At 36.5% G+C, this 9678-nt stretch overlaps 1 long non-coding RNA gene across 1 annotated transcript; it reads right to left on the reverse strand.

The window, feature by feature from the left end:
* Positions 1 to 637: 637 nt before the first annotated feature.
* LOC146655326 (uncharacterized) lies at positions 638 to 7191 on the reverse strand. Its single transcript, XR_014914372.1, has 4 exons — positions 7149 to 7191; positions 5392 to 5424; positions 1186 to 1345; positions 638 to 965 (listed from the first exon to the last, which is right to left on the reverse strand). It is a non-coding gene; the product is annotated as an uncharacterized LOC146655326 (long non-coding RNA).
* Between the last annotated feature and the right edge of the window lie 2487 nt (positions 7192 to 9678).

Here is a 9678-nt window from a genome sequence, read left to right on the forward strand (position 1 = left end):
GTGGGTACCATGTGAGTACCACATAGGCTAAAAAGTGGGTTTTAAGTGGGATTGTCCGCGGGTTCCATAATGGCCCCATTTTATAAGCCCATCTCGGTGTTATATTGGTATAATCTGGGAACTAAATGGACCCCAACTGGGCAAAGTACAAAGAAACCCACCCAGGCCCCACCTTTCAAGTTGTTTTGTGGGTACCATGTGAGTACCACATAGGCTAAAAAGTGGGTTTTAAGTGGGATTGTCCGCGGGTTCCATAATGGCCCCATTTTATAAGCCCATCTCGGTGTTATATAGGTAAAATCTGGGAACTAAATGGACCCCAACTGGGCAAAGTACACTGAAACCCACCTAGGCCCCATTTTTCAAGTTCTTAGTGGGTACAACATGAGGAAAACATGAGCTAAAAAGTTGGAATGGCATTAGCAGTGGGTTCTGTATTTGCATCTTATTTCTAGTTTGAATTGCCTAAGTTCTGGCACTGAGTGGGCCCCATGTAGTAAAACAGTCACAAAATCAATTTTTCAGACGGCTAATACGGGTTCTGTGACACAAAGACACCAAATATATTAAAGCTGACCGCAAACAAAATCTAGTTTGTAAATAAAACCATTTCAAAAATCACGAGGGTACACAAAACAACATTTTTCACATTTATTTTGTCCAACAACTGTGATTTTACGTAACTGTATTCCAAAGTGCGTAAACGTTTAAAAACTAGAAATGTCAAACTACAGCAAAATTCCTTAGATATTTGGAACTGTAGCAACATGGGGAAAAAGTCAGATGGAAAACTCAAAAGCTTATCTTGAATCAGCAGGGTTTGTTTTTTTACAGAGCCGTAAGTCTATTTTGTACCCTTGCAGCCCTCGGTCCTCCTCTGTCTTTAGCTCCACTGAACCACTTGGACAGAGCCTTCTCTGCTTCTTGCAAGTTGACTTTTGATGTTAAATAATTCTTCAGTGCCTCTGCAAATGAAGAAGAAGAAAAACGGGCAAGCCAAAGTAAAGTTAATCTTAGCTTACTTCATTTGGTGATGATTTTCAAAGAACAATGTTTATTTCACTTTATTGCCTCAAAAAATATATACAAATTGCATGATAACCAATCTCAGTTACACTTTCAAACACTTTATTAAAAAAAGTTTAGTTTTCTAAAGTTCAAATGTCTCAAGTGAAACTAACTTACCATACACAACATTAAAAAGACGCAAATCTCTGAACTTTTTTTCCCCATGTCGGCCAAGCATGTTGTACTCCACAGCCAGCTCAGGTGATATGAGGAATTTCATCATCCTTCTTGTGGCATCGTCTACACTTGTTTCCCCTGTATCTGCTACCATGGCAACCTGAGGGGAACATACAAAAAGGACAGATTAGATACTGGCATCTGGTTAGGATGCCTCCCTGGTGAGGTGTTTTGGGCACGTCCCACCAGGAAGAGACCCAGAACACCCAGGACATGCTGGAGGGACTATGTTTTTCGGCTGGCCTGGGAATGCCTTGGGATTCCCCCGGAAGAGCTGGGCCAAGTGCCTGGAGAGAGCGAAGTCTGGGCCTCTCTACTTAGTACCGGATTGGGTCGAGGGGCAGCAGCCTAAGCTTAAGATAATGGACCGGAATGGAGGATAAATGGACACTTTACATATTACTTAATGTTTACTGTGTGGTGATAAAAAAAAAATGGTAGTAAACACAAGCTAAACTAAAAAAATTAATTCCGCTTCCTTAACCCTTTATCCCCAATAATGTTACGCAGGATAACTGGTAGGTCTGGTAGGTTTTTTCCTCTACTGTATACTATATGAATGTAATCAAGGATTAATAACAGAAAGAAAAAAGAAATTGAAATTTTGCCATTTTTACTAAAGGCAATCAAAATGTACATGAATAAAATATTTAAATTAGTCAATTCAAATTAATAACTCTAAAACACTGAACAAAATTAAGTATTTGACCCTGTGGTTTATTTTCGGACATCTCTTTTCTTCTAAAAGTCCAGGCGTGTTGGGCCCCTGGCAGAGCTCAGGTTTGACGAGACAGGTTTGGAAAAACCTGTCGCTGGCGACCTTTTGGGGGCTAAAGGGTTAAAATAAATAGGAATTGGCCAAAATTTGTATAAACTATGAAATAGCAGAACAAAAGTAAAAAAAAAAATCTTTATCTGTTATCAGAATCAAATATTTGATTAGAATAAAAAATTTAACTTTCTGGAAGATTTCTCGTTACATCTGTCATAAAAGTAACAACATCTCAGAAAAGAAACATGATAGCAACAGAAAAATATGATAGCAGTGTGATGTGATGGTCCCTGGCCAGATTTTTACACATATTATAAGCCCTGTGACACAAAAACCACAGAACTCTGACACGCACAGACTGTTTTCCTTCGTGCTAATGAAGAAAAATGCTGGTCTGGTATGTAAAAGGGAATTTATTCTTCCAGGACCTGAAGCTCCGTAATGCAGCCCTCCAACAGCCAAACCTATCTGTTCTCTGATTGTCTTGATGCATGCTCAATCATCCAGGTAAGTAAATCTCCAAAAGTTGATTCTGTTCATCTGGACGTAGCGCTTGCAGCATTTTCTCCCACTGAAAATGCTACGTCCAGATGAACAGAATCAACTTCTGGAGATGTTCTCTGATTGGATTGTTTAATTGGTGATTGACATGAAATTGACCAATCAGCTGAAAGGAAGAAAAATAGGGTCAAAATTTGGATGTGTAAGTATAAATCCACACACAGCCAGGAAAGCCGAGCGCAGAGTTGTTTGTAGCACCAATTCAGCCAGAGTGGAGCCAGATGGATTTTCCATCCATCCACACTGTAAAGTCTATAGACCAGCAAGTGATAAATTAACAGTGTTGTTGGTATTTTCTAAAACAGTTGTATGCAATAGGAATTGCTGTTTATAGTCCTCCTGTATATCTGCATGTTCCCTCCCAATTAAAACCTGTGATAATGGAGATTCAAATTCATGTCATACCTATACCAACAGTTATCAAGTATCCAGATCGACCTTTACTGATGTGCTCTGTCAGTGCGCCCCAGGGCAGCTGTGGCTACAATGTAGCTTGCCATCGCCAGTGTGTGATTGTGTGTGTGAATGGGTGAATGACTGAATGTAGTGTGAAGCGCTTTGGGGTCCTTAGGGACTAGAAAAGCGCTATAAAAATGCAGGCCATTTACCATTTAAAGGAAAATTGTTATTTCCATGTATTTTCCTGTTCTGCCTTCAACTTTGAGGACTTCCCCCCACATTTCTAGTTGTGACAGTGCACCTACAACAAAAAAAATCTGCTGTGATTTACATTTGTTGAAAGAGCAATTTTGTAAAATAGTCTATTTTTGTATGCACAGTTTACAAATCTGTCCTGTACAGCATGGACTGATTGCATGCTAAAAAGTTGTTGCTTAAAAATAAAACAATAAATTTTTAATTAATAACATCAGCAGAAAGCCTTGTTATTAATTAGATGTACAATTTCTATAGAATACGAAACAACTCAGTTCATTTTTGATCATATCAATACCAGCATATTACACAACTAGTGATGGGATTTTCGTCTTTTTTTAGAAAGCCGGCTCTTTCGGCTCCCAACCGGCTCTTCAGGTTGTTTTGTTGCTTTAATTAATTTATTATTAACAACAATATAAAATTATGAACAAAAGGAATTACTAATGTAAAAAAAGAAATGTGGTTTTATTTATATATGTTTATATATAAATATATATGGTGGCCCCTAGAGACAAAGCATGTACAAACTCCAAAACCCATTTCTAGCGTCAACTGAACTTCCAAAACAGAGCTATCTAGATCACTTAATTTACACAATTGAAATCATATGTGTATTTTTTGTGTATTTATACACAAGCACTCATATATATTCATAAAAAATTCCAAAAGCTGTTCATTTACCTGTTACTACCACACACCAAATCCGGTCGTTGGTACTTCCTGGCTTGTGTAGCCACTAGGTAACAAAATCTCAACACTGTGCCTAGCATCCTGGAGCACTTCTGTTGTGTTTTGTACGTGCTTTGGAGTTTGTACGTGCTATGGAGTTTTTACGTGTTTTGGGGTTTGTACGTGCTTTGTCTCTAGCAGCCACCGTAAATATACTTTTATTTATTCTCTCCACATAAAATGTAATAAATAAATCATATAATACAAAAAAAACAACTATTTACATTTCAACTTTTAACTATTTAAATTTTCAGCTTTTTCCTTTTAAACAAATTTAAAGTGAAACAACACAAAACACTGCAAACCACAACACAATTAAATATAAATTATAATATGAAAACAAACAGAAGATGCACATTCTCTGTCATATGGGCCTGCATGAATAAACTTTCTGAATCCTTTATCATCCGCAATTGAAAATAGTTGTGGATGATTACTATACCTTTCTAATGTGACGTTGTTGTCCCTGGCTCTCTTTCTCTCTCTCTCCCTCCTGCTCTGTTACTGTGCTACTGCGTGTGTAACAACTGCCCCTCCCCCCTCTTCCCAGCGCAAAGCACAAGGCTCGCATGCGGAGTGAAGCGGAAAAAAAGTGCGAGAGAGAGGGTGAGAGAGAGAGAAAAAACACGCTTGTGACGTTCACTTCAAAGAGCCGTTTCGTTTTGACCAACACATCACTAACAACCATGATGAAAAACGCTCATCTGCTTCCATCACCATCAGCTGATTAACATTGAGCTGCTGCAGTCAACACCATCAAACTAATTTACTGTTTAATGTTATGTTATTGAATGCTTTTATTTTTAAATCTTTACCAGCGCTTAAAGACTGTAGATGTTCACACCTGGTGTTAGAAAACCGAGCTCACTGCAGTATTTTTTTTTATAACAGGAAATTTAAATTTTTATTGGTTACCGTGTTTATTACCACTTTTATCAGTAATGTACTTCCTATAAAATATGGATTTGATAAGTTACCGGTTTATTGAAATCAGCTAGTGAACACATCGATCACTTTATTGAACTACACGCCTTACACTCTTGTGAGCTCTGGTTACTAACAGCAGGTGTGAATGTTTGGAGTCCAAAACGCAGATAAAGATTAGAATAACAAGGCAATGTAAAATCAGTTTAATGCAGTTGACAGTAGCAGCTCAGATGGAAATCAGCCAATTGTGAGGAGAGCAGAGGACCAAAACTGTCAGAGTTGTGGGTCAAGTGAAGAGAACACTGTTGGCATTATTGTTAGCATAAAAGATGAAAATTAAATAAATGTTAAATTTTAAAATAGATCATTGCCTCCTGTGCCTAAATAAATATATATACTTAATACCAATAAAAAAAAAAGGATGCCCCAAAGACCATCACTTTTCAAAAATAATAATAATAATAATAATAAGTAATACAAATAATATGAAAGTTACTTACATGTCAAAGATGGTGCTTGTGATCTTGAAGAATCTAAACGTGATAAGGAAATGAAAGAAAGTGCATGAGAAAATACAAACATTTTTGTTTTTTCCCAGGATAATTCAATAAAAAAGATTCTCTTACTAATGCACAAAATGAACAGTGTAATTAAAAGTTTGAAAGGCACTGCATGTGTTTATATGATAAACTGACTAATTCAAGCAGCAAACACTAGCAATGCAAAAATGTATCTAACTAGCTGACAGACTTTAAAGTCACAGGAAGATATATCAAAATGGTGACTTATGCCAGAACAAATGACTTGACAGACATAAATCCTAAATTCCTTTAAGTAAAAAAGGAATTACTTTTTTATAAGTGGTCCCTAGTGGTTTTCAAATTATTACATGGCTTGTTAATTTTTTATTAAATTATTAAGAAGCCAGATGAGTTCAAAACATTTACAAATTACTATAAAGCACTATCCAAACTTCAAATCAAGTGGCAAAATCTCCAAATTAAAAGTACTCGCAAACTATAAAAATTTGATTATACTTAAAAATATGCAAAAACTAATTTAGTGGAATTTTTACCTGCTCAAGAATACATTGAACATGCAATATTTAATTGAAAAGAACAAAATTTGTGTACTTTTAGAAAGGATTATTAAATATTTGGGGATACTAGACATAAAGAGGGTCTCGTACATTTACGGGCATCTAATTTCCTGGATTTAATGGTTTAAAAGTTTAATAGGTCTTTGAAGTTGATAATAAAATTGAGTCCATTATTAGCAAAAAGAATTAAAAAAAAAAAAGAGCAAAAAAATGCTTAATATATAATAATTGTTTTAAACTTAAGCTTTGTAATTGTAGCAGATTTCATTATGTCTGTAATTTTTTATTTAGCCCCACAGTAGTAAAAGCCATAAATGGGAGTTAGATTTATTACTAGTATTTTACACAGCATTCAGCTATAATAACATGTTCTGCATTTTCCTACTTCACCATCTGATCTGAACAGCTGCACTCTCTTAATTAATTAATGACCTAACATTTCTCAGTAACCAATAACTAGATGGAACAGCACAGTATCTAAGAGAGTGATCAGACAGTGTTTGAGCTAAAGACGCTGTGTGTTTCTTTTGGGGGCTTTTTACACACTGATCCACCACCGTTTTCCCATAGTACAATGCATATCTGGTAACATTACCGTATTCAGATCAGAAAACCGTTTCAGCTGCAGGCATCTACTCCTGTAATTTAAACAATCACCTTGCTACACTGCACATGAATATTACGTAACATGGTATGACTAGCTCATGTTCAGACATTTAAGATACTGTTCAGCCATTTTGTTTACTGGGTAGTGCATAATGGCCGAGTTAGCTGAGCAGGAATCCACTAAAGCCAAAAAAATAATATAAATTTTTTTAATTAATTACAAAAACCTTATAGGAAAACCCAAGAAACAGTTGCAGAAGCACAGAAAAAAACTGCCGTGTACGTTATAGTGTGTAAATTCAAAAACTGTATAGAGAGAATGGTGCAATGAAAACAGAATAAGATAAGATGAACTTTATTGAGTAGAATATAGGCAGTAAGAGTTTTTTAATTAACTTTAAATTATGTTTGCCAAAGACAATGCAGCAAATTAACCCAGTTCTACCTGCTAGCTAAAGATGTTATGCTTCTCCCCCTTATACCATTTAGGACGACTATAGAAAGTTACTAAAATAACCATTGATGAAAACGTATCAAACTTTAAGTATTTACCTTTGTCATAGTTTTCGATTCTTTGGTATCCTTTTGTCCTCCAAGTTCTTAAACACCAGGGAGAGAAAAGGCGCTACAGACGAAAGACCGCGAAGACTAGACGCTAGGCGGTGCAATCTGCTCCTCCCTCTTTTTAAACGAGCCAATAGGAGCTGCTCACATTAAAAACAACTTTATTTAAAAAGTCGTTTTACACCTGATACAAAAATTTTAAAAGTCAAACAATGCACAAGTTTAAAAGAACAATTTTATTTTTAAAAGTTTTTTAAGCATAGGGATGGTTAATATGTTTTAAAAAGTAATATATAATATTTATCAAAAAGTGTCACCCAAATCAACATCATAATAAAAATATAATTAATAAAAATATAATAATGATAAGAAGAAGAATAACAGTTTACCTAAAAGCTCTTCTAACATTAGACTGGTTTTGAAAAGTTTCAATAGTGTCAATACACCATAAGGACAAGGGAGTTTCACAGTTGAAGTGTGACTGCTTGAAAGACCCCATTCCCTCTCCTTTCCACTAGTTCAAAGAAAATATAAATTATTTCTGGTTATATAATTTGAGGGCACAAGTTTGAAGAGTAACATTTTAACAGATCGGTAATATACTTCAGGAGCTTTACTGGATCTGATTAACCAAAACTTCCATCTTCCATGTAACTAACTGTCTTTTCTCTAATACAGTAGAGTGTGTCTGATCTACTAAAAATCCTCAACTGCATGTTTGCTCAAGTAAATAGTCTTAATTGTTTGAACAACCAGTAATCCTTAATTTGCAAATGCCAAATCTGGATTTTGTCTGTGTAATTCACTTTTATCTTAGGTTTTTTATTCGTATTTTTTGCTTTTCTTTTTTTCTACTCTTGTGTCCGTTTTAATCACTTATTATTGCTGCTGTGACAAGTGAATTTACCTAAGAAGAATCATGAAGTCCTTATTTTATCTTATCTGAGCCTCACCATGCAGCCTACCATGCAGAGTTCACATTAAGTACATAAAATGAAATCTAAAATTAAAAAGTAACCAGTTTCAAACCAGTTATTTGGAATAGTGTGCAGAGTGTTTTGAGTAACATTGAATGTTCAAAAACACCAAAGTTCCTATAGTCTCACTTGACAGCTGGGTTGTAGTGTCTGATAACACATAACATCTTGAGGTCTCAATGTGGACTTTGAGTACATTTGCTAGCCAAGGCTAAATACTGAGAGGGTCAAAAATGAAGGGTCAAGAACATCTGACTGTACGTAAGGGTAGCAAAAGTGATAGACTGAGGTTGTGCCAAATATGTTAAAGTTAGGGTGATTTCTTAGAGAATGGTACCACATGGGTGCCGTCTGCAGGTTATAAAAGAGAGTTATGTTCATACTTTCTTTTGAGATTATTTTTACAATTTGACTTTCAGAACTCCCTGGGTTGTGCGCAATCTGTGATGGGCTTGTTTGGAATAAATCCTCCTTTATTCAAATAACACTTTCTCAGGCTCTTCACAGAAGAAGAATCCTCACATAAGCATGTGCTACCATTTTGAACCAATGTACACATTTACCATCACTAACCCAACTAGGACCTACATTGGATGCCCACCCATATGGATTTGATGTTAGAAACGCAAGTGGGTCCCATATATACTAAACAATCTTGAGCCCATGTAAAATATATGCCCATATTAATTTAACACAACCCATTTGGGGCCCACATAGACATGTTTTCAGGGTCTGACTTGCATTTGCCCATGTGTGACACATATAGTTTGACCAGGTGGGCCCCACCTATGTCATCAGTACCAAAAAATATATACCGATTACCTCACTTTGCCCCACCTGGGGCACACAGCAAATGCTTTTCTTTAAATGACTGTGTTTGCCCATGTCTAACCCAGGTGAAAAACCCAAGTGGGTCCTACGTGTGTTTCCCATTTTGAAACAAGTGAAGTGTTTCCCATGTTTGACCCAGCCAGGACCTACTATATGTTTCCACTCGGTTTTGCCCATATGGCTTTAATGTGAGAAACCTAAGTGGGTCCCATATATACTAAACAATCTTGAGCCCACATAAAATATATGCCCATATTAACTTAACATAACCCATATGGGGCCCACATAGACATGTTTTCAGGGTCTGACTTGCATTTGCCCATGTGTGACCCATATAGTTTGGCCAGGTAGGCCCCACCTGTGTCATCAGTACTAAAAAATATATACTGATTACCTAACTTTGCCCCACCTGGGGCACACAGCAAACGCTTTTCTTTAAATGACTGTGTTTGCCCATGTCTAACCCAGGTGAAAAACCCAAGTGGGTCCTACGTGTGTTTCCCATTTTGAAACAAGTGAAGTGTTTCCCATGTTTGACCCAGCCAGGACCTACTAAAAGTGCTCACTTGGGATGGCCCATATGGGTTTAATGTGAAGAACCCAAGTAGGCCCCATACAAAAAGCCCAGTTTGAGCCCATGCCCACATGGTACCCATCCAGCCCGAGCAAAAACCAGGTGGGGCCCATATATACATGTTGGCTGGGACGAA

This window comes from Rhamphochromis longiceps, linkage group LG13 (genome assembly GCF_057381845.1).
Source record: "Rhamphochromis longiceps isolate RC_006_pf linkage group LG13, R_longiceps_female_GT1.1, whole genome shotgun sequence".
In the NCBI taxonomy this organism is placed as follows: domain Eukaryota; kingdom Metazoa; phylum Chordata; class Actinopteri; order Cichliformes; family Cichlidae; genus Rhamphochromis; species Rhamphochromis longiceps.